A 26,013-nucleotide genomic window follows, 5' to 3' on the forward strand; every position below is an offset into this window, starting at 1 on the left:
ATGCTGGAACCCCTCTCACCAGTGCATTCCTGTGATCTTGGTGAATGGTATGATCTCAGATTTATGGTCTCTCCTGTGGAATGTAATCCTCTGCTAGCTCTTTGGTCTTAACAAACATGTCCACTCTAACACGCTCATCACTTCCCTGATTCTTTTCATGGGGGGCCACCCTGTGGCATGTGGGGTTCCTGGGCCAGGGATCGATCTGAGCCACAGTCCAGACTTAAGCCATAGTTGCGGCAACACTGGATCCCTAACCCATTGTGCCAGGCCAGGGATTGAACCTGCATCCCAGTGCTCCCAAGACGCCACCAGTCCCATTGTGCCACAGTGGGGACTCTTTTCTGATTCTTTTAATGCCTTCTACTGTCTGCCACAGTATTTCTGGCATTTCAACTTTTCCAGCATGGGCCATTGCTTTTTTCAGACTAGAAGACACCCTAGCAGAGAATTTGTACCATCTGCTGAGGTTCTTACCATGATATCAAATCTTTTAATTGAAGAATCTCCCACCAAACCAATAAAGTGTCCCTTATGCAGGCTAATGTTCTGGCCTCTTAATTTGGTATTTTCAAAATCCATTCCCATGGGGCATACTTTCTAATACTTGCAGATTTTCCTCCTGTATCAGGTCTAGCACTTCCCTGGATGGGTTATGCTCTTACATAACCCCGTGAGCCTGGAAGCCAAGAGGTGTAGGCAACCTCTGGAGGAGCACCTTTTGCCTTGTGAGGTAAAGCCTTCTGAATTATCTTCTCATATGGAGCACAAGCTAGCTCTTAATGGAGAGCAGTGGCCCAGTTATGCAGGTTCTGAAGGTTCAGAGAAGTCTTGGGAATCAAATCTTTAGGCACCCACTGAAAGATTTCTATTCCATACAGCTGTTTTTCAGGTTTCCTAGGCCTGGCTTGGTTAGACATTCAACTATCTTTGGAGGTCAGCCACTGTCATTCTAAGATCCTGTATTTGATTTTTATTGTTTTTCTGCTTTCCTACTGCATGAGATGAGAGCTTTTTTTCAGACCACCAAAAAAATCCTCTAGCTTTCATAATCGTCAATTGTTTATTCCTCTCAGTTTTTAAAGATCAAGACTTGGTAACAATCATTTGAGTATTCTTGGATTTGTCATTTCTTCCATATATTTATGACTCCATTATGGCATCTTGCCACTAAATTCCTGTCCATAGGCAGATCAACAGCAAGTATGGTCATCTTGTGCAAGGGACAATTGAGCATAATTCACTGTTGGGTTTGGAGTTCTCATTATTAACCAGACACTAAATGACCTAGTCCATAAATTCTATTTTACTTTTATGGATTACTTCCAGTGCCACTGTTACAGTTTAAGTTCTTTTGGAAACAGAGTCTGAGATGGACTTAGAAATGAAAAACAAAAAAACAAAACAAACAAACAAACAAAAAAACATGGCGGGAGTAATACCTGTGAAAAGAAAAGGGAGAAAGTAGCATTTGCTTACTTGTCCAAAGTACTTTGTAACAATTTCCATTAAAAGGCAACATTAAATGATTAAAAAAAATTTTTTTGGCCAGTTTTGATTGTTTTACTGGAGACATCCCTATTATTGAACTAGATCCTCCCTAGAAGTTATTTCCTATAATCTCTTTACAAGTACAGCTTTTATTTTCCATCTTTCATGGTTCATGTATGGTCTGTAGTTTTAAAAAATAAGAAAATGCAATATTATTTATCTTTTAACTCAAAAGTTAATGTTATATATTGACTGAGCATCATTTGTTCTATGATTCAAACTATCATTTTTAGAATGTGGAGATATTGATAGTATTGTGTGACTTGGTGCAGAATTTTTCCTTTTAGTGTAGTGGATATGCCACTATTTTTCTTGCATAACTCATTTTTAGTTTTCAATAGGAACAGAAGGTTTTGGAAAATAGCAGTAAGAAAATAACAGTTTTCCTGAAACTGTCCATATCGCTAAGCATATATATATATAAAAGTGCCGCAGTATGAAAACTAGAAAATTCAGTGAGTTTGCCTCTCTTGGATCTCATTAAAACACTTTCTTCCCATTGAAGCATTTGAATAGAGGAGACACTAATTTTTACTTAACATGTATTGAATGTACTTTGACTACAACTCATAGGAAAGCCAAAATTTAAACCATATGTTAATGAATAGGAATACAGGTCACAGAAAGGATATTGCTTGTAAACCAAAATTTGGTGGCCATTCATTCTTTCCCTTCTCTGTTTGCTAAATAGGTCTTATGACTCCGAGTATGTTGTAATTGCTTAATATATTTTGCCAGATGAAATGACCCAAGTGAAAAATAGAGTATCGTGTTTGGAAGACTAAGTGATGGGGCTAGGCCTGTAATTTTCATTGTTTCAGAGTTATTTGGATTGTGTCTTGTCAGAAAAATCTTCATTCTTTTTCAGGGTAAGAACTTTAGAATTATATGATTCTAATGAGCAATGTGAACTGGTCAGTTACTGGTCATACAACTTTGAACAAAATGCTTAAATTCTCTGAGCTTCAGTTTCCTCATCTATAAAATTATGAAAATATACCTACATGGCACAATTAAATGTAATTGTAAGAAAATACATGAAACCCGGCACAATCTCTGGTACTTTGTATGAACTCAAAGTTCCTATCTTCTCTCCTTCCAGTTAAACATGCCAAAGTAAAACTTGTTTAAAATCATTAGCTTTTTTTCACATTAAAAATTCCATAGTTGAGCTGTTAAATCGTAATTTTGACAGATGCAGTTATTGTTTTTGTGTATTTCAGATTTTAATAGCATAATGTGTTGTATTTTTCTAGAGGGTTATGGTAAGTAAATGAACAAGGAAATCATATGAATGTGTATAATCTGTAAATAAAGAGGCTGAAAAATGTTCTGAGTAGTTGACAATCTGTGTTAAGATGGAGACTTTCCTTCAGTTATTTATTTATTTATTTATTTATTGGTTTTTAGGGCCACACCAGAGGGATATGGAATTTCCCAGGCTAGGTGTTGAATCAGATCTGCAACTGCCAGCCTACATCACAGCCATGGCAACACCAGATCTGAGCCACATCTGTGACATACACCACAGCTCATGGCAATGCCGGATCCTTAATCCACTGGGCAAGGCCAGGAATCAAATCTGCATCCTCTTGGATACTAGTCAGGTTCATTACCACTGAGCCACAATGGGAATTCCCCTTCAGTTATTTCTTTAACAAATATTAATTACATACCTAGAGTGTAATAAGTTAAAATCTAGTAGTGAAGAAACCAAATATAGTCCTTGCTCTAATGGAATTTATTGTCACAGTGAAAGATGTTAACTAAATAATCATAAAATTAAATGTAAAATTGCAAAGTACGTCAATGACCAATATCTGGTGCTCTGAATGTATATATGGAAGGTTTTGACCTAGTTGGGAAGGTAAGGAAAGTGAGGAGATAATGATTAAACTGACAGCTAAGTAGGATCAATTGACATAAATATAGTGGAGATGGAATTCCATTAGGAAGAAAAACATGCACCACATTCTTAGTGTGAGTCTGAATGACACATAAATGAAACCTAGAATATACTAGTGTGGCCAAAATGTAAAGAGAAAGGAAGATATGAAGCTTTAGAAATAGTCATAGTCATCTATACATGTATGGTCACCATGCTGTACAATAGAAAATCGACAGATGTCAATCCCAACCCCCTAATATATCCCTTCCTACTGCATTTCCTCTTTGCTAACCATAAATTTGATTTTAAAATCTGAGTCTGTTTCTATTTTGTAAGTTATTTTGTATCATTTTTATTAGATTCTACTTATTAGTGACTCATGCTATTTGTCTTTCTCTATCTTAAACTTCACTTAGTAAGATATTCTTTAGTTGCATCCATGTTGCTACAAGTGGCATAATTTCATTCCTTTTTTATGGCCGAGTAATATTTCATTGTTGATATGTACTACATCTTTATCTAATTCTCTGTTGATGGACATTTAAGATCACTATTTTGAATGTCTATCCCACAGTCCTTTAAAATTAATAGAATCTCCCAATGTTTGCATTAACATATGGGTAGTCCTTTCATAATGTTTAACAATGTTTCATAGCAGTAATAGTTTTATTTTTTAGATATCTTCAGGTAGCTATTTGATATCAAAAGATTCCTTTTTCATAGATATGAATGAATTAATGGATTTAAAGTTTGTTCAACAAATGTATACTGGATGCCCATCATATACCAAACATTGTTCTAGGTTAATTGTGATCCATCATGCTTATAAATATATTCTAATGTTAAATATTTATCTAGTATAATATATTATTGGTACATCTCATATTTAGTATATCTTTATATTCAAACATATCTAATATAAGTAATATATGTTAAATATATATAAATGAAATGTAGATTTAAATATATATTTAAATATATATGTGTATGTGTGTGTATATGTATTTTATATATATCAGAGTTTCCTGGTAGCCTAGTGGTTAAGGATCCAGCATTGTCACTGCTGTGGCTTGGGTCATTGCTATGTCATGGGTTCAACCCCTGTATACCATGTACAGCTGAAAAAAAATATGTGCATGTGTGTGTATGTATACTATATAAATGTAATATGTATGTATGTATACATATAATATATTACTTAGATACATTTCTGTAGCAGTAGAAAAATGGACTTTTGGCTATTCAACTCAGGACTCATGAATTACCTTGGCACTCTAGAGTACTTTTTTCTTATCATTTCAAATAAATCATGTCAATATTTGAGGTGCAGATTAAAAAATTTGGAAGGAGGGGGCTAGTAAAGAGAAGGAGAAGATTATAAGAACTTGGGCTATAAATTATGGGGAAAACTATTTCTGTTTCAAGGGCTTCTTAACTCAAAGTTCAATGTATGAAACAACCTGAGACAAATTTCCTTTACATATAGCACATGGGGTTTAAAGATAATTCTGGATAATTCTATCAAGTACAAACCAAATATTTCACTATTTGGATGTACTGAAGCTCTTGCAGTATGCTACAGGACTAATATAGTCACATTCAAATGAATTTGGAACATTTGCCTCTAAAACTTTGGTAGTTGCTGTAGCCCAAATTACAAATTACCTTATAAACCTTTCATATATTATTACGTTTTTTTCCCTTCTAGCAGCAATGCAGCCTATGTTCAATTTTTCTAAAAGAATAGTTTTCTCTTATTAAAATATTCTCAATAGCCCATTTATACTATTTTCTTGTTTAAGCAAATCTGATTTTTCCACAGGCAATTTATGTTCAGAAAATAGATAAGCAATAAGATAACAAAAAACTCATACTTCTGGAGGCAAATATTTTGTTTGCATAAGTTTTTTTAATATATGTAATTATTAGAATCATTAAAATATTTTGCCATATATATATTTATCCTATTTAATAACTCTTTTTCAACGTTTATTTCATTTCATTACTCCTGGTATTAAATATATGAACTTCCTTAAGCATTAACACGAAATTTTCTAAATTTACAATTTTCTTCCAAAGTTTTTAAAAAGATACTAGCCTTCAGAATTCACAGAATTTTAAAACGCATTGCACCCGTATACAACTAAGAAATTGCCAAACCAATGTGTATATTTTTAACCATGTGATGAAAATAGTACTGCCTTTGTCTTAAAACAAATTCTTGCCAATATTGAGGCTCCAGCGTAAACTTTACCCTTACTAGCTGATAAAAATCAATTGAATGTGGGAGAATTAACAGGCCCTAAGCACAATTCCTGGTGTTCCAGATCCACAGCATCAAATCTATCAGGACTGCTACTTCTCCATGGTTTTACCATGTGTCATCTTTGAGCAAGATGAATCATTTCATTCTTGTTTCCAGCTGGTCATAACACACAGTGTTACAAGTCTCTCTGAATACAGCTAGTACTGTGGTGGCTACCAAAGGTGAATGATTACAGGTAGCCTTGCCTGAGCCACTTATATACTGGACTGTCCTGTGTGTTTTCCCCTCCTATTCCCACATGCCTATTCATTCAGAACTTATTTTTCATGAATAAAGTCAGCTCTAATTATGAGTTTTGTTTGTGATGGTGAAATTCTCTCCAAACTTCTTTCTTTCTACTCTGCCACATCTTTCTCACTGCTGCACAGACTACACACACTATGGATACACATTCAGGCAAACTAGATTACTTGTAGTAACAAACACCCATATCTCATGGCTTTAAACAACAGAAGTTATTCTTGATCAGGTTGTGTGTTTGTCCATCATGAATTGATTGGAGATTCTGGTCCATGTTATTCTTCTTGCTTAGATCTCAGACTGAGAGAGTGATCCCTTGGAACCGGCCAGTTGCTGTGACAGAGGAAAGCAAGAGCATGGTGAATAATGTACTACTATACACCCAGACTGCCATTTGTCCCATTTCATTTGCTGAGGTAAGTCATATGGCCATACACAACTGTAAGAAAGCAGACAGTCACAATCCTGCCATGTTTCTGGAGGGAGAGACATCAGTATTTAGTGGACCAGCATTAATGGCTACCTTAGTCCCTCTTCATCCTCCCAACAGCCCACATGGAGGGATATAGTATATGAAGGATTTGAAATTTAAAATGTCCTATAGTTTTACTCTGTATGATAAGAATAACAAAGAATAATGCACTGAAATAGCCATTTGTTCTTTTAATCAATAAAATAGCAAGTTCCAAGTATTCCATCATTTGAATAATATTCTGGAAGCTTTTGGAACCAGAAGGTTAGTTATGTTCACAATTAATTTGGAGAGTTAAGATACAATAACTTTTGGAGAGAAAATACATGAAATTTGGACCTGAATGACCCTTAGCCTGGAATGAGATAAACTGGTCTGGAAGCTGTGCCTTGATAGACTCCTTTCATGGAGCTTACCTTCAGTTGTTGTATTGCTCTGGAGAAGATTTCCATTTCTGAAGCATCAGTAATTTCTACACAAATAACCTTGACTCTGAGAAGGAAATTTTTCTTTTTCCTGAATACTGTGTGTGGGAGGGATAATTGCAAGGACTTTTTAGCATTTCTCTTGCTTAATGCTTTCTAATCAGCCTTACGGGAAGTAGATTTTTTTTTGCTACCACATTTCCATTTAGGTCCTTATTTCAATGGAGCACTCTACATCATTCAACACCACTGTCTTGAAACGCTTTCCCCACCTGGGTTCCGTGATGTGTTCTTTCCTCTCTTGCTGGATACTCTTATTCAGGTTTTTTCATCTGCTTGTCTTCCCTGCCCCATGAATGTTAACATTTCCTCCACTTTTCTTTGCTTCCCTTTACTTCCAAAATCTCCAAATCATTTTCCCCTTCAAATTGCCTCATGGCAGCTGCTTTACTTCAGACATTCAAGTTGTATTTTTAAACTATAATTCACCTGCCTCCTATGTCTCTCTGCTTCGAATATCTGTCCACCTTGTCCTGTCACTTTCCAGGGAGATCTTGTATAGGACAATGGCAAACTATTAGTGTAATCATCATATATATATAAGTTGTTCCAAACCCACTTTTATTATTCTAGTTTAACTTTCTCCTATACTCATCATAGCCACATCTGTAATCACAGAAATGTCCCAGGTTCTTTCAAGACTGCAAAGAACAGCATGGGGCAGTAGAAAGACACAGATTTTGGCAGGCAGGTATATCCAGATTCAAATCCTGGATTTGGCAATTATGAGCTACTTAACCTCGAGCAAACTACCTAACCTCTCTGAAAATCTATTTTATCTTCTCTTCAATGGGAATGACAGTCATGATTCACATAGTTATTTTCAGCATTAGTCTTGATATATGTAAAGAACTTATCATAGTAACTAAAGCATAGTAGAGTTTTCATAACTGGTAGTTATTATCATTATTATTATATCTTCATATCCATGTAGACAGTGTTGCTTCTCATGATATTTCTAACCTTACTTACACAGCAAATTTGTATTCATACTTTAGAATTGCAAGGTTTTCAATGCCTACTGCCTTCAACTTGCCTTTCTGGGAAAAATTGCCCTGCTCCTTAGTACTCTACACAACAACATTATATTAATGGTTCTTGTATAAGAGTTGCTATTGCTTTGATCAAGGGTGGACTAAAATCCAAAATAATCTGTCTTCAGATTGGCTAATGGTTATGAAGTGGACTTGTGTGAAGGATTTGGTCCAATACTTGTGACCTGTAGAAGCTAGACTAGAAAATATGGACAGGATTGCTATTTAGTAATAAATGGTCAGCCTGTAGTAAGAGAACTGAGAGCACAGAGAGGGCCATGAAGCAGGAAGACAAAGCAGTCATCAGGTATGAATCCCTTGGAAAAGTACAGAGAAGAGAGTTGGCACCTTGGGCTTGTAGTTAATGTGCTCCATCCCAAAACAAACAAACAAAAAACCTCTCAGGCTCAACACAATACTGAGTCTCTGCTCCTTGCAACCAACTGGAAGATGTGCCTCATAATGTTACCTTTCATTCTTTTGACTCCCTCTAGGAGTAGCTTCTCTGGGGTCCCAGAACATATATATCTATGTCTTTTAGAACATATTCTAATAATCTCTATTGTTTGTCTCAACATAATGAGAATTTCTGTATTTCTTTATAGTTCTAGCATATAATATTTTTTTCTGCCATACAGTAGATGATGAATGAGTATTGATTTATGGGTAATAAGTGAATAAATGAGTTCTTGCTTATGATTCCTACAGAATTCCAAAAAGCACATCACTTACAAGTTAAGTGATTTAAAAATAGTGCACCTGTATTATGTGATTACTTTAACCTCTGTTCAGAATAAATGACACTAGTTCATCTTATTTAGGTTAAGAGACAGAGGTAGGAAAGTTGTCAGGAAGCTTTTCTTTACCTTTCTTTCTAACCTGAAATCAACATGGGCATTTTGTAATGCATTCTTGCTACGTTCTGTGAAAGAGAATTGTGAACTGTGCTGAAGCAAGAGTAAAACTTTGCTTAAGTGAATTGTGTAATTAAATTCTGCATCCTAACACTCCATGAATTTATAGGGTCTATTGTGTAATTAGTTTACAAAAGAAAGAGCATTGGAATTATTTATGACAGATGTTCACCTAACTTAAAACAGGAAGATTATATTTACTTCTATGTAGTTATTACAATGTAATTAAAACCATAAAACCACCTTATCTGAATTTCAAAGCCCAAGCATATTTTTTCTTTTTTTGGACTTACTGACTACATTACTCTTTACTGATCATGCAAAGATCATAGGAGATGGCCGCAGGTTGGCCACTGTAAGCTTGCCAGATATTTTAGTAAGTTTTTATTTATTCTTTTGCTCCACTTTTCAGTGGATGATGAGATAAATCTCTGAAAAAGTTGTATGTTGGCAGAAACATGTAGAATATGGTTGATGACAAAAATCATTTTTGTGCCTATTTTTTGGGAGTGCTAAAAGAAGATCTGAGTTTTATGTGTCAGTACTTTGTGTGTAAACCACTGTTGTCATCTTGCAGACAATGAAGAAGCAGGACTGTAATTCTCCTCTGATCTGATTACCTATATATGATTACATATACACTTTAAAAATGTGAGTGTGGAAAATTCACAGTGTAATTTTACCACGTTCCATGCTGAATAGAGATGGTCTTAGCTTGCCCACCCTCCATGGTAAATCTGCTGGAGGGAAAGTTCTTGCAGGAAATAGTAGTTGGATTTCCAAAAAACATGAACTATCTTTTGATTCAAGGCCTGGGAAAATATGCCCAGATGTCAAATGTCTGCTTCAATCAATTCAGCTCATTCCACCCATAATCATTTGCTTGTTATAGGAGATTTCCGACTCCTCCATAATGGCTTACTTGGATCAGGGCAATATTATTCAGGGATTTGACAACATGTGCAAACTCTTTTTGAATTAATTTTCAAAGTCTTTTGTGACTGGTGTCAATTTGGCAACAGTATTCTTTCGTATTCGTAGGCTCAAGGTCTAGGGTTTGGGGGTTGTTAATTTTAAGAATTTCCTCCTCAACAACTCCTTTTCACCTTCCAGAAGACAGAAGTACTGTGAGCATCAGAATATTAGAGTTAAAATAGGGGGAGAGACATGGATTTCAAGGTTGTAAGTTTGACTTTTTCACTCTGAAAAGAACTTTTAACAGCAGCATAATTTGAGAATAAGGCTGAAGCTTAGAATCTGCCTCATTCAAGGTTTCTAAATGCTCACAGAAAGAAACTTTTCACCTGTAAATGTGGCACTTATTCTAGAATGTATCATTTATACTATAGCAATCATTTTATAGCTGCATCATACTAAAAATATTTAAATTAAAATGCAGTTAAAACTGAGGTGTAATATTGGCTCATATTTTAAAATTTAAAAAATTATTTATAAAATTGAACTACAGAAGGCAGAAAACATTTCACAGGTTAATTTTGCTCAGTGTTGCCCTAAAAACATCCTCATGTCCACTGCCTTGGGTTGGGCACAATATAAAGAAAGCTAAAGAAACATAGCCCTTTCTCACCAGACTGAGATTGTACCTTGTAGCCTTGTAACACTGTCACCCAATGTCCCAGGGAGTCTTTCTCTTTTTTATGTTGGTGCCTATAACTGACTTAAAAATTTTTCAGAATAGAGAGAATGGCCAGCAAGATGATAGTGCTCTAGGAAGTATATCTTTTCTACAATAGCATTTCATTTTATTGACTGATTCATTACAGGTACTTTCACATAGATCACTTTTTAGGTTGTGATTGGAAAATGATTAAGATCCTCTCCTTTTTAAAAAAATTAATACTAAGGTTAAAAAGACATGCATTTATAGTGTATCAAACCAGTATCCAGGCATATTTGTGGGAATTTGTGATCCAAGTTTGGGCTGTAAAATTTAACTTCCATTTTAAATGCATCTTTCACAAACTAATTCATTTAGTACAATTTGTAATTTTCTGTGTTAACAATTATTAAATACCAATTTTACATCAAAAGGAAAGGGAGGGATAAATGAGAAGTTTGGTATTAACATATACACACTACTATATATAAAATATATAAGCATCAAAGTCCTACTGTATAGCACAGGGAAATCTCAATATTTTATAATAACCTATATGGGAAAATAATATATAACCGATTCATTACAGTATACTTGAAACAAAGACAACATTGTAAGTCAACTATACTCCAATTAAAAAAAAAAAAAAAGAAATGGTATGCTCCCATGCTAGAGTCACACAATTTAAAAAAAAAATTTGAAGTATTTACTTAACTAAAATTTTTTATACTCTTATAATGGGTGAGGTACTGCCTAGGTGCTAGTGATACACGAATAAAGTTTTTAAAGTTTTCTGACTAAGGAAACACCGTGTGAGACAGATAGGTAAAATACTAATTGCAATACTCAAGAATGAAGAACTTCAATAGATATATAAATTTGCCATAAAAATAATGGAATATTGACAATTTTATATGAGCCAGATGAATACAAAATGGTAGACCAATGTATAAGAAGGTAAGAGAAAATTGCCAGAGGAAATTGGCAAATCTCAGAGAGAATGTATTATTAAAGCAGTTATCTGTGTGACACTTTTTCCCACTATTCTCAACTAGGATTAGCCTATTCTTATAGAAGTACTGCTTTACTTTATTAATGTAGTTGTGTAATATGTTTTAATACTTGCTAAAGCAAGTTCATCAAATTTCTTTGTAAAGAAAAAGATTCTAATTGGTCTCATTTGATATTCTTTCAGAATAATTTGAGTTATTTTGTCAAATTCTGCCTCTTGCCAACCCCTCAAAATTGAGCTTTTGTTTAGGATAGATTGTTGTAATTTTATTTACAAAAGGCATCTCTTTTATTCAGCACTCCATTTAGGAACATTGCATATTTCTCTACTTAAAAGTTTTGTAGAATTGTTTCTTCTCTAAATTGGCATATTTCTAACTATTTTATATGTTTAGTTTCTTATAGGCCATTTTGTCCTGTTCAAAACATCTCTAAGACTTTTGGTCCATAAGGTGTGTGGTTCATGCCAAAAGGTCCTAGAAATTGGTACTATCTATAATGCCTATGCTCATATTTGGTCCATGCAAGAAGGTTTTGGACAGGACTAAATATCAAGGACCTTTTGGTGTGGACCACATGTCTCCATGGATGTTTTGGACATAACCAGGTAGTCCAGCAAATATCAAGGACCTTATGGTATGGACCAAATGTATGCTAACCATTTGGTTTAAAGTATAAAATGAACCCTTTCCCATATAATATCTATTGTCATTGCTGATAAATTGCATTTTTCAAGGTATTTGTCTTATATCCAGCCTCTTAGTTGAATCTCTTACTAATCATAATAGATTCTGAGCAGCATTTCTTGGCCTTTCTAGGATACAAATATATTAATTTCATATAATGATAAAGACATAATTTATTTTAGTATTTACACTTTATGTGTATCTAGTGTTTTTTTTTAGGTTATTACAGTTAAAATTGTTTTACTATGGTTGATTTACAGTGTTCTGTCAATTTCTGCTGTACAGCAAAGTAACCCAGTTATATATTTTCACATTATCCTCCATCATGTTCCATCAGAAGTGATCAGATATTGTTCCTTGGGTTATACAGCAGAATCTCATTGCTTATCCATTCCAAATGCAATAATTTGCTTCTACTAACCCCAAACTTCCAGTCCCTCCCTCTTGGCAACCACAAGTCTGTTCTCCAAGTCCATGAGTTTTGTTTCTTTTCTGTAGATAGGTTCATTTGAGCTGTATATTAGATTCCAAATATAAGTGATATCATATGGTGTTTGTCTTTCTCCTTTGGACTTAAACTGGGTATCATTCCTTTACAGTGTTGTTTTTAGTTTCAGATGTATGGCAAGTGATTCAGTTATATATGTACATATATTCATTCTTTTCCAGATTATTTTCCCATTAAGTTGTTGCAGAACATTGAGTAGAGTTCCCTGTGCTATACAGTAGGTTCTTGTTAGTTATCTGTTTTATATATTGTAGTGTGTATATGTTAATCCCCAATTCCTAATTTTCCCTCCTCCCCAACTTTCCCTTTTGGTAACCATAAGTTTGTTACATTGGCTATACATCCCAGACCAGTAGTAAATTATTTTTTAAAAATTTTTGAAAGAACTGGTATTATAAAGTTTATTACATTCTCTGAAAAGTGTCTAGAATATATTCTGTTTCTGATTAAGTATGTTTTGATTAAACTAAAACTGAGGATACATTCTTTCACTATCTCATGTGGATATATGATTAGCTCTTAATTTGTTTATTAGGCTATAAGCTGAGGGAGTACTGACAGATGAGATCCATAGTTTTCTTCTATAAAAACTGATTCAACTGAAGAATTTAAAAAAAATAAAAGATTGACTTACATGATTAAATTTAGAGTAACAAGAATAATTTATTTTTGTATATCTCTTCCCAACTTAAAGGAACTTCCCTACACACAGCCTCATTTAATTGTCAGAATGATTTTGATAAATAGGAAGAATGTTGTTGTGTTTATTGTATAGATGGAAACTCAAATTCAGGGAGGCTGGAGACAGAAAAGACTATATACTTTATTTCGACCTTTTAACTCCCATTCAATTATCTCATGACTTAAGTCATCTGGCCGCAGGTGATAGCCCTTGGTGTAAAAGTTGTTGGCTTTCTGAATTGTCAGTTTTCCTTCTTCACATTTTCTTAACTAAGCTTAATGCTTGAAATAGGTTGCACATCTTCAAAACATACATATATCATGTATATTTAGTTATCAGATGCTTATTGAGCACTTAAATTTTGCCATGTCGCAGAGACATAGAGAAGGCACTAGACTTCCATGGCCTCAGCACTCATAGTCTAGTGAAGAAGTCAAACATATAAACAAATGATGAAAATAAAATCAGGTAAATGAAAAAAGGAATTTGGAAAAGACTATATCTAGAGGGTCAGAAAGACTTCAGAGAGGTGTTTATTTTTAACATAATCTTGAAGGAGCAGATTCATTTATGGCCAAAAAGGGAGGGACACATTATTGAAATGTAAAATAGAATGAGTCAGTGTGGAGCAATGGCTATAGAACATATAACCAGAGGGAGCTTTTGTCAATTAAGGAAGGATTCAGATTCTTTAGTGCCTTTAATATGTAGTTAATAAGCATGAATTTCATCCTGGTACTGATAGCAAGTCAAGAGAGTTTTTGAATAAGGAAAACACAGGATCCATTTTGCATGTGTGAAAGATATCTCCGGTATGAGATATATATTAGGTGAGTGAGAGTGATGTGCAGAGGAGATAGAGCTCTTAGGAAATTGCTGCAATAAAACCTTAAGTAGGGACAGTGAGATTTTGAATAAAGATAGTAGGGAAAGCATATTCAGACTACATTTGTAAGGAAAATTGTGATTTATTGGATACAGAAGAGGGTAAGTGTTACGCTAATGTTTCCAGCCATTGGGTAGGTGTTTTTGTCTGTAACTGAGCTACAAAAACTTCTTGGTGAATTCTTGATTTTAGTAGAGCCAGGAAATAAAAGAAGAGCAAGTGATTTGCAGCAAAAAATAAAGACCTCATCCTATGACAGAGTTTGAAGAGAAGCTTAATGGAGAGCTGAGTTATGTTTAGAGTTCAGTAAAACTTGGCTAGGCACACAGAAACTATAGTAATGGTGAATGTGCATGGAAAGCAAACCAAGGATGAAATCCTTGGTAACACAGATGTTAAAAAGGAAAATGGAGAATGAACAGGATAGTGTGAAAGGGTGGATCAAGAAAGAGGAAGGAAAAAGGAGAGAATGGAGTCATTGTAGCCAGAGGAGGAGAGATTTTAAAGACGGGGGAGACATTTGGTATAATTCAACATTTATTTTTAGTAAAAAAAATCTTAGTAAACATGGAAATAAAGATTAGAATGAAGCTTTTGTAATGTGGTATTTATAGCAAACCAACAGTGAACAAAATTCATACTCAGGAAATATTTGAGTTATCCCCCTAAATCATTGATCATAGAAAGATGCCTCATGTGCTGAATTATCTGAAAATAAATTGGCAGCTACCCTCTTACATATTGCCAAGGAGAGGTCAGAAACTACAATCCCTAAATCCCTTTCCCAAGTCAGTCTTCCTTAGAATCTGCAAATCGGAAGTACTCAAGTGAGACTTGGAAGGTGGAAAGAAAGACTGTTTTTCCCTGGTGGAAATTATAATTATAGTTATAAATAAATAAAATGCTTTTGGATAAAAAGACAGGGTTAAAACGACATAAAATCTTCACTCTAGAACTTAAGTAAAAATTTCTTAGGTATATTTTGGAATGGGGGAAAGATAATTTTATAAAGTAAAGCTAATGTGGAAAAAATGTATTAGTCAACAAAGAATTAGAAGAAAAATGAGAGAAAACTTGCTGTATGAAATGACAAAGAATACTTAGATAAAAACTTACTGTTTTATAACAGAATAGTATTTGTCAAAAATGGAGTATAATAAAGTGCCCTCAAACGGACTCAGATATACTTCATAAATTATAATTCTATGTATAGTGTTGGAGACATTTGGATAATCAAATGTAATTAGGTGAAATCTCTCCTTCATAACCATACACGAAAATAATTAGATGTGAATATAAAATTGAATGTAAAATACAAAACAGTAAAATAATGGGCAGATAATCTAAATATTGGAGGTAGAAGGCCCTTCTGGTCATGTGAGAAAAAAATACCAGCTATTGTTTATTTGGCAGTTTCTTTATTCTGAACATTATATCAAGTAAAATTTACTTAATCTTAAATGAGAACCCTACAGAATAATAGTAATAGAAGCTATAGTAATAGTACTGTAAAGAAAATGAAAAGGTATCCAGTGGATAATTTGCAATATGTGGAAAGGGGATAATATATTTAATAAATAGCACTATCAAGTTAGTAAGAAGTAAGTGAACTCACCATTAGTAAATGGCCAAAGAATATAAACTGACAATTGTAAAATGTAGAAATTCAAGTGACCAGTGATGACACAGAAACCTGTTCAGTTTCATATGGTGGAGACTATTTTGGCTGTCCTAATTGCTTTTATCGAACTCCTCTCAGAGTCCCCTCCTAAATGCCCTTGCAGCAGTGTTTGAACAATGTATATAGTCAACTGGACCAGTGATGGGTGGGCATCTCTCTCAAGCTGGATCGATCAAAATCCTTTATCCACAAATTTACATATAGGATATTTGGCAATGCTTACCAAAAGCTTTCAAAATCGTTTTATTTTTATTTTTTTAAAGCTATTTTATTTTATTTTATTTTATTTATTTTTTGTCTTTTTTGCCATTTCTTGGTCCACTCCCATGGCATATGGAGGTTTCCAGGCTAGGGGTCCAATCGGAGCTGTAGCTTCCAGCCTACACCAGAGCCAGAGCAATGCGGGATCCGAGCTGTGTCTGCGACCCACGCCACAGCTCAGGGCAACACCGGATCGTCAACCCACTGAGCAAGGCCAGGGATCGAACCTGCAACCTCATGGTTCCTAGTCGGATTAGTTAACCACTGTGCCACTACAGGAACTCCTCAAAATAGTTTTAGAATAGAATCAATAATTCTACAACTAAGATTTTTTTCCCTAAGTAATCAGTGTTACACATAAGAATATGTTTTAAATGGAAATAATGGAAAGTGACCTTAAGTATTCAAAAATTGGTGAAAAAATTATAGTACCTCAGAGTTCCCATCATGGCTTAGTGGCTAACGAATCCGAATAGGAACCATGAGGTTGCAGGTTCGATCCCTAGCCTTGCTAAGTGGGTTAAGGATCTGGCATTGCCAAGAGCTGTGGTACAGGTCGCAGATGGGGCTCGGATCCCACATTGCTGTGGCTCTGGTGTAGGCTGGCAGCTGCAGCTCCGATTAGACCCCTAGCCTGGGAACCTCCATATGCCATGGGTGCGGCCCTAGCAAAGACAAAATAATAATAATAATAATAATAATATAAAAATTATAGTACCTTGATATAATAGAATTCTGTGGAATCTTCTAGATAAGCAATGAGGTCCTACTGTATAGCATAGGTGATTATTTCCAGTCTTTTGGGATAGACCATGATAGAAGATAATATAATAACGGGAGTGTATATGCATGTATGACTGGGTCATTTTGCTCTATAGCAGAAATTGGCACAACATTATAAATTACTTTAATTTAAAAAAAAACTTCAAATAGAACTACCATATGACCCTACAACCCCACTCTTGGGCATATATCCAGACAAAACTTTCCTTAAAAAAGACACATGCACCTTCATGTTCATTGCAGCACTATTCACAATAGCCAAGACATGGAAACAACCCAAATGTCCATTGACAGATGATTGGATTAGGAAGATGTGGTATATATACACATTGGAATACTACTCAGCCATTAAAAAAAACCAACAAAATAATGCCTTTTGCAGCAACATGGATAGAACTGGAGACTCTCATCCTGAGTGAAGTAAGTCAGAAAGAGAAAGACAAATACCACATGATATCACTCATATCTGGAATCTAATATACAGCACAGATCAACCTTTCCACAGAAAGGAAAATCATGGGCTTGGAGAATAGGCTTGTGGATGGCAAGGGGGAGGGGGAAGGAGTGGGTTGAATGGGGAGCTTGGGGTTAATAGTTGCAAACTATTGCTTTTGGAATGGATTGGCAATGAGATCCTGCTGTGTAGCATTGGGAACTATGTCTAGTCACTTATGATGGAGCATGATAATGTGTGAAAATAGAGTGTTTACATGTATGTGTAACTGGGTCACCATGCTGTACAGCAGAAAAAAAAAAATTGTATTGGGGAAGTAACAATAAAAAAAAAAAAGAAAAAAAAAAGAAAAAACATAGAATTCTCCGGAGTCTTTAAAGCTAATGTTTGGAATAGGGACCAAAAGTTCAATTCCTCTGTGGATCAGGCACTAAATATGTATAAGTGGAATAATTTGAGTTTAAGCATATATATGCATACAGTATGTGAGTTGTGGGGACCATGGTCAGCTATGCTCATGTTCTCTTCTAGAGGGTAAGTGGCTATTCAGTTGCAGCCATTTTTGTATCCCTGGGATGCAGATCTGATCTTTTGATTCTCCAAGAAATGAAAATATCTTCATTTTAAATGTGAAGATATCTAAATTTAAATTATTGGTTCAGTTAAAAAATGAGTGATTTCTGGAAGAAAATCCAAATGATATGCTAAATTCATTAGAGGTCAATAGTTTGTACTTTACATTTAAAAGGATGTTTACTTCCACAGTTGTGTGCTCATTACATTTATCTGTTCTTAAGTTTGAAAAATCTGGTTAAAATAGCAAGTATCAAGAGAGAGTTCTAAAATCAGGAATAAGGCCAGCATGTCTGTTCACTCTACTCTTCTGGAGAGTCTAGCCAAAGCAATATCCAAAACTAAAGCAATAAATTAATAGAAACATAAATAAATAATAAATATTGGAGAGTAGTTTCATTTTTACAGATGTAAATTAGCAATTCCAAATTCAAGAGTCATTCTTGAGGACAGAGTGGGTTTTAATTACACAAAAATATATACCCAAGGATGTTAATTCACTTATATTAACCAAAAAAATGGAAAGAATCTAAGTATGTAACAATGATGTGTGGGTTGAACAGATTTGGTACATTCCTACATTGAGATATTCAACATTAAAATATAGGTGTGTGTGCATCTATTTTAACAAGAATAAATATAACTGAACATTTTAAAGTAAAACGAGTTAAAAATATTGTAATTATAATACCTATTAAGCTTTTAAATTGCTAGTTTCTGGTGGTAAGATTTTATTTTTCTGATTTATTTTTACAGTAAGCACATATTCCCTATATAGTCAAATAATATTTTACATTTTATTTCTAAATTGCACATTTTATTAATTTAATAGCAATATAGATTTTATAAAATAGATTTAATTTTACTAAAGAGTGAATCTCCTATCTATTTAGTAAGCCATAATAAATCAAATCACTAAGTAATTTTTTGAAGGAAGCAGTGCTCAAGAGTGTCAAATAACCCAGAAGAGTCAAGAAAGATAAGTACTGAGGAGTGTTTGTACGATTTGGTAATTAGTAGGTCATTCCTTGTGACCCTTACAACTCCACATTAAAAAGAGGGAAGGATTGTTTTGTTCCTAAAATCAAAGGGATGTCATTTTCCCCTTGTCCAAAGTAATTTGTTCATTTTTCGTGTTGCTTGATAATGTAAAGAAAGGGTGCTGGGAATTGTTTTTGCCTGTTAGCCTAAATTAAATATAGTAAGTTGCTAATCAAACTTTGAAATAATTTATTTTATCCAGTCATTCTATAGGAGATATTGACTATTGTCTGTGAATTAATAATGATCACAAAGCATGTTAAGATTAAATATCTTAAAATACTCATTAATGCATTCATTCATTTATTTCATGCAACAAATGTTAAATGGTTACTATGTGCAGGAATTGTGCTAGATGTTCTGGGATTACATTTAGAATAAAACAGATATTATATACTCCTGGGGCTTATATCCCAGGAGAAAGGCAGCCAATAAAAAAAGAGTAAAACATATAGTCAGGCTAATGGTGATAGTGCTATCAAGAAAAATAAATCCTGGAAGGACAGGTTGTTCAGGTGTGGGGGTGGTGTTGAACTATGAAATAGGGCAATCATGGTATGTCACTCTCGAAAGGGACCATTATATGAAGGCTTCACAGAAGTGAGGGAATGAGTTATTCTGAATTTGCAGGAAGAGCAATACTAGAGAGCAACAAGGGCTGACATTGATGAAGATTCTAGTTTTCCTCTTGTTGCCACCGGAAGTCAGAGGGAGGATTTTAAGCAGAAGAGTGGTTGATACCTCTAACCTTGGTTTGTAAAAGTTCACTCATCCTGCCCTGTTAAGAAAAGAGGCTGCAGAAGATGAGGGTTATCTTTAATTGCACCTCCAGATCCATTCTCTACCCTTCCCTGCCCTATGTCCTTGAGGCTGCCTTGCCTTCTGCTTCCAAATGGATGTGTACAAAGGGAGGTGTTTGCAGGAGATCTGTAAGAGAATGGGAGAGGTTTGGATATTTATCTCTTCGGCTGCCCCCTCTGCTACTTCATGATTTTGGCAGAATTTATTTTAGCCACAGCTCATGTCATTTAAAATGTTAAGTAACTAACATAGGTTTGTAAAGACTTAATGATGTTTAGTGTTTTGTTACATGCACGTCCAATTCCTCTCGGAATTATTTGTAATCAAACATTTAAGTACACTTTTAAAAAGCTGTCCCTCAATCCTTTGCTTCTTTTATAGAGCCAGTGGCCGTGTGATAGGTTCTATTTCTGCTGGAGTTTCTTTGGATAGATATCTTCTTGATCTTCTCCTTGATGGTGGCAGAGGAAAGCCAGTGCTCTTGCCATTTTGGGAGGTCTGACAGCAGTACACCATGGCACTCTGCCCATGTTTTTACCCATAAGAAAAATATACACAAATAATAAGAAACAGCTGCTGCTTTCCTGCACTGGGGCAGTGCCATATTTAGCCTATAACTCCTGCTTATGGACCTTATGTTCCACACTAAAACTTAGGGAAAGACTCTACTGGTGGGTCTGGTTGCATGTGTTCATTTTCCTTTTTACTATGGGGGAAAAACACAATATTTCCTCTCTTTGGGCAAATTTCTCTTGTGGCTTAAATTTACTGGTGGCCTTTAAAAAAGACCAATTCCACAGTTAACCTTTCTTCTCCCCATCTGGGCTCAGTTATCATTCAGGTTCAAATTTTTTCTTTTTTTTTTCAAATTGGTTTTCTCATTCTTGGTCTGCGGCTGACTTCCCTCTGGGAGGTTGGCAATACCGCCCAGTAACTGTAGTGAGTGCCTGATTAAAGATTGCAGCTAATGACGTTTGGGATGGACATGATGTTGTTATGCTTTCATGTCTCTTTTTTTTTCCTCTAATAGTTTCTTATTAGTTAAAACCTTAAGTAATGCATGTGAATTTCTTGGAAATGTTAAAACATTTCTTTTTATCTACTATACTTTAATGCCAGATTGTGTGTAGACTAGTGACCCAGAAAAGCCATTTACTGATATACGGTGTGTAATTTAGCCAAACTGGTTTGATTACATTGCTGGGTATGATTTAGGCCCATGGAAGAGTCAACCAGCAATTTGATTGAAGCAAAACTCTGCCTTGTCATCCGAAGATCAGAACAGAAGCCTTAATTAGCCTGGTTGATTAAGCAAAAATCCAGTTTTTGTTGGTTACCTGGAAGACTGTATGTATTGTCAGGAGTCAATATGAACTTGAACATTGTTTTTTTAAAAAAGAATGTCAATCACAAGGAAATAGCTACATCTCTCTGTTTCTTCGATCAGCTTTATAATGATAGAGCGTACATTTTTGATCCAATGATAGAAATTTTTCCTGAATTACTATTTGGGTCAGAGTGAATCTTAATTCCTTCTATTCATTTCTAGCTACTCTAGGCACCAACTTTGGAAAAGGGATTGTAATTTTTATCCTTGGTTCTTGGGGTGTTAGGCAAGTACTGGAAGGCATCGTTCAGAGATAAAAAAAGGGACTTGAATAAACTGTAATTCATTTTATTGATATCTTTGGGAGAGTAATCTTTTCTACTAACATTTATTTGCCAAAGAGTTGAAATGGCAGTCTAGATTATGAAAATGTCTTTTAACAAAATAAAATAATTTGAGAAATGCTATTCATTTTACAATTGGAGGACATGGAATAGAGGAATTACTATATTGCATATCACTTCCTCCTACTCTTAGGGCTTGACTTTATCTCCTTGGGCTAAGAATAACCTCTTCCGTCTTGATACTAACAACTACGTTTTTTTTTTTTGTTTGTTTTGGCCACACCAGGGCATGTATAAGTTCCTGGGTTGGGGATCCAACCCAGGCCACACTTGTGCACCACAGCCATGCTGCAGCAATGCTGGATCCTTAAACTGCTGTGCTACTCGAGAACTTCCACTAAAAGCTATTTTTAAACTGACCTACTCAGATCTTTATGGAGATGTTGTTGAAGTGTGATGTTTTTGTTTCCCACTTATTAATGAAATAACCAGATTATTTTTTATATGACGTTGAACAGGAGAACTGTTCCTTTATTCTGAAGGCTTAATTCTAATGAAAATCTTTATTTTTGATAAAAGAATGAACTTTTCTACCTGTAGAGACTTTTTGAGCTGCTTTACTTGGACTTTTTTGTTTGGTTGTTTTTTTTTTTTTTTTGATTGGAAGAGAAAACAAAAAGGGGGAAATATGATAATCTTTGTGTTAACTTTTTCCTGACAATGTTCATGTTTTAGTAGATAAACCCCAGCAGACTCTAAAAGATAACATATCTGGTTTATACTCTCACAGTAAGGGAGAAAAAGGAAATGTGAGGTATTTTAGGATACATTCTACAAAATTTTGTGGGAATTATCTTTACTGCCATGTTATTAAATTAATAGGGTGTATTGGGATGTAGTATAAATAGCCCTGAGCTTGGAATCCAGAAGACTTGTGTTGTGGCTGTAGCTTTGCTACTCTTAACCTAGGCTAGGCATCTCGTCTGCTTGCAAATAAAATGACAGCAGAAAAGGTGAGTTACTCTACCAAAGAGATTCCTAAAATCTACCCTGGTTTATTCTAGACTTGAACTTGATTGAATCTAGCACCTCCTACCTTATTTAAATAGGAAACCATACCAAATAACATCCTATAGAATAGGAGATCTGCAACGTTGATGGAACTAGAGACTCTCATACTGAATGAAGTAAGTCAGAAAGAGAAAGACAAATACCATATGATATCGCTTATATCTGGAATCTAATATATGGCACAAATGAACCTTTCCACAGAAGAGAAAATCATGGACTTGGAGAATAGACTTGTGGTTGCCAAAGGGTTTAGGGGGGAGTAGGATGGATTGGGAGCTTAATAGATGCAGACTATGGCCTTTGGAATGGATTAACAATGAGATCCTGCTGTGTAATACTGGGAACTATGTCTGGTCAATTATGATGGAGCATGATAATGTGAGAAAAAAGAATCTATACATGTATGTGTAACTGGGTCACCATGCTTTACAGTAGAAAATTGACAGAACACTGTAAAATAGCTATAATGGAAAAAAATAAAAATCATTATATAAAAAAATGAAAAAAAATAGGAGATCTGCACAAAGTTCTAATAGCTTAGGAAACACTAGCATAGATAGTCACTGTGTTTAGCTTCAACATTTATAATTCTGTGATTTCATATAGCAGCTAAATTCTGAGAATATTTTGTATTGTTTCAGTTTAGGTGTCTTTACTATCTATACAACAGTTGTGAATGGATGTATGAAAAGGGATTTCAGGAATAGGACTTTGGCTAGCAAAGATGGGAAGAGTTGTTATCCTTTCATTTATCCAGCTTCGTGTCCTGAATCTTAAAGATGTTAAATAATGTTATTTATTGACAATTAGATATTGATTTCAAATCAGAGAGGAATTAAAACTTAACATTACCTGGTTTAAACAACCACTGGTTGGTCTCTTTATGGAAGAGGAGAACAAAGGAGGGGTTTTTTTTGTTTGTTTTTTTGTTTTTTTGTTTTTGTTTTTTTTGGCCCATCCGACCTGTCACAAGGAGTTTTAACTTATTTCAGAACTCTTCTTGAATATTATTCTAGCTTGTTCTTACATATTTAACTAAACCTCAAACTACCAAAAGTTTTCAGGGGTCCCTGTATTTCTTAGTGTTTGCTTCCCCTAGGAATACAGGTTTTATAGGATGGCTTTTCTTTTTGATTCATGTTAAAGCAATCATGAAAAATGAGCCAGCATAAAAACTTTTTTCAAAGCAGAAGATGTGACTGGTCTCATAAAGGTGAGTGGGTGGAGGAAGGAGCTAAATAATACTGACCATAAGTCATTTAGATTTGTAATCAAGACTAAATGGAGATCAAAAAGAAGGAAATGGGGATTTAGTCTTCACACAAATAAAATGTTTCAAAAACAAGGGACAACTGGATGAAATTGAATAGGCTACAGAGAAGGGGTAAGGAAATAGTAGGAGGGGAGACAGATGGAAAAGGAAGAATTTTAAGAAATAAATTACTGGTTTTCTGTTTGAGGGATATACTTGCTGTTTACATGGAACTTGAGAAAAACTCAAGGATTAATGTGTATATACCCAAGAAGTTTAGTAAGAGATTAAAACTGTTAAAAAAAAAAAAAAAGAAAAGAAAACTTGTGAATGTAATTTTTCTCTACTTTTTACCCCTTCTTCTATAGACCCCCTCTTCAAATATTGAACAATTCTAAGTTCAGTTTGTAGTAACTGCATCTCATTGGCTCTAAGTGAATAATTAGACATCTTAGTCAACTATGATTTTCTGAACATAATTTTCAGTACGATTCAGCATCATAGATAAATTAATGAGACACTGCTTCATAATTAGTTTTAAATTTTATTTTTTTGCCTATGGCAAAAATATCGAGCAGTTCTTAAGAATGCATAATGAAGAGTCTCTTTCCAAACAGTACTTTAGTCCCCATTGTATTTTTGTGTTTTTCTCAACAGTAAAATTGAAAAAAATTTAGCGTTGAACACTTACATACTTAAAACAGTCTGTGATTAATGTTTTACTATACTTTCTTAAACACTTATGTATCCATCTCTCCTGTTTATCTAATTTAATTTGGATGCATTTCAAAGTAAATTGCAAATATGTTTTCTCCTAAATATATTAGCATATTTAACTAGATTTTGATACTTACTAGTATTAGACTTACTAGCATCATACTTGACTAGCTTTTGCCTTTGATGAATGATTTATATACTATGAAATACACAGTTAAAAGTGTATATTTGCTGGGGTTTTTTTGTTTGTTTTTTTGTTTTTTTTACAAATACGTTTACCCCATGTAATCCAAATTCATTTCATTTCCAGACATAGAACTTTATCATAGCCAGAAATTTTCCTCATGACATTTTCCTATTAATCTCACTTGCTTCTTAGAGGCAAACATTGACCCTCTTTTTGTCATTATAATTTGTCTTTCTAGAATTTCATGTAAATGGAATCACACAGAATGTTGTCTTTTGTGTTTGGCTTTTCTTTCTTGTTCAATCAGCATACTATATTTTAGTTTGAGCCATGTTTGTTACATCATTTGTTTCCTTTTATTGATCAGAGTGCTTTTGTTGATCCTTTTATTGATCAGTGTAATATAAACCTGTATTTATATTACAGGTTTTTTTTTTTAAATCCATTTTCTGACTGGTGAACACAGCTTTTTCATGTTTTTGGCTATCACCAATAAATCACTGTATTATTATTATTATGTTTAAAATACATATAGAACTTGAATATTTATACTGAGGAAGACATTTTATGCCCATGACAAAGATTTTAAATTGTTCATTAGGTTTATGGAGTAAAAATTGAGCTTGGAGTTCAAGAATATTTAGCAATTGGAAAATATTTCATTTTGGCTAGAACTAGGTATAAGAAGAGACTAGGTTTCAGTAATGTCGGAGAGTTAATATAGGCACACAAATGACGAGCTTTGGAAAGCAGGTTAAGTACTTGGATTTTATTTTGGTGATAATGAGAGCCATTGTGAATTGCTTGTCTTTTTTTTTTTTTTGGATCCACAGAGGAGAATAAAACTACACCCATCTTTGTGTGGACTATAGACTTAGGGATGATAGAGAAAAAAGGAGTGATCACATGGATAGAAGAACCGGGATGATCATGATCATTGTCCAGAAGGAATTGTTGGCCATTGTCAAGATGCCACTGAGAGGTTGAGAAAGATGAAACCTGAAAAAAAAATTAGAGTTAGCAGTTTGTCTATACTTTAATGACCTTTGATAAGGCAGTTTAAGCAGAGTGATGGAGGATGAAGTCAGATTTCAAGGGATTAACGATGGTTTTGGAATGGAAAATAAATAGCACAAGTGTAGTTTTTTAGAAAAAGTTAGATGGTCAAAATAAAAGTAAGGAAGAAGACGTGGTAATAGTTTGAAAGGGTAGCAGAACCA

At 34.4% G+C, this 26,013-nt stretch overlaps 1 long non-coding RNA gene across 1 annotated transcript in view; it reads left to right on the top strand.

Annotated features, from left to right (window-relative positions):
• The window catches only part of LOC102161640, a 491,906-nt gene that overhangs the window by 130,651 nt on the left and 335,242 nt on the right, over positions 1-26,013 (top strand). The window contains exon 3 of the long non-coding RNA XR_002339820.1: positions 6,298-6,421. This is a non-coding gene — a long non-coding RNA (uncharacterized LOC102161640). The remainder of the gene's footprint in view (positions 1-6,297; positions 6,422-26,013) is intronic.

The sequence above is a fragment of the Sus scrofa genome, chromosome 16 (genome assembly GCF_000003025.6).
Source record: "Sus scrofa isolate TJ Tabasco breed Duroc chromosome 16, Sscrofa11.1, whole genome shotgun sequence".
NCBI lineage: Eukaryota > Metazoa > Chordata > Mammalia > Artiodactyla > Suidae > Sus > Sus scrofa.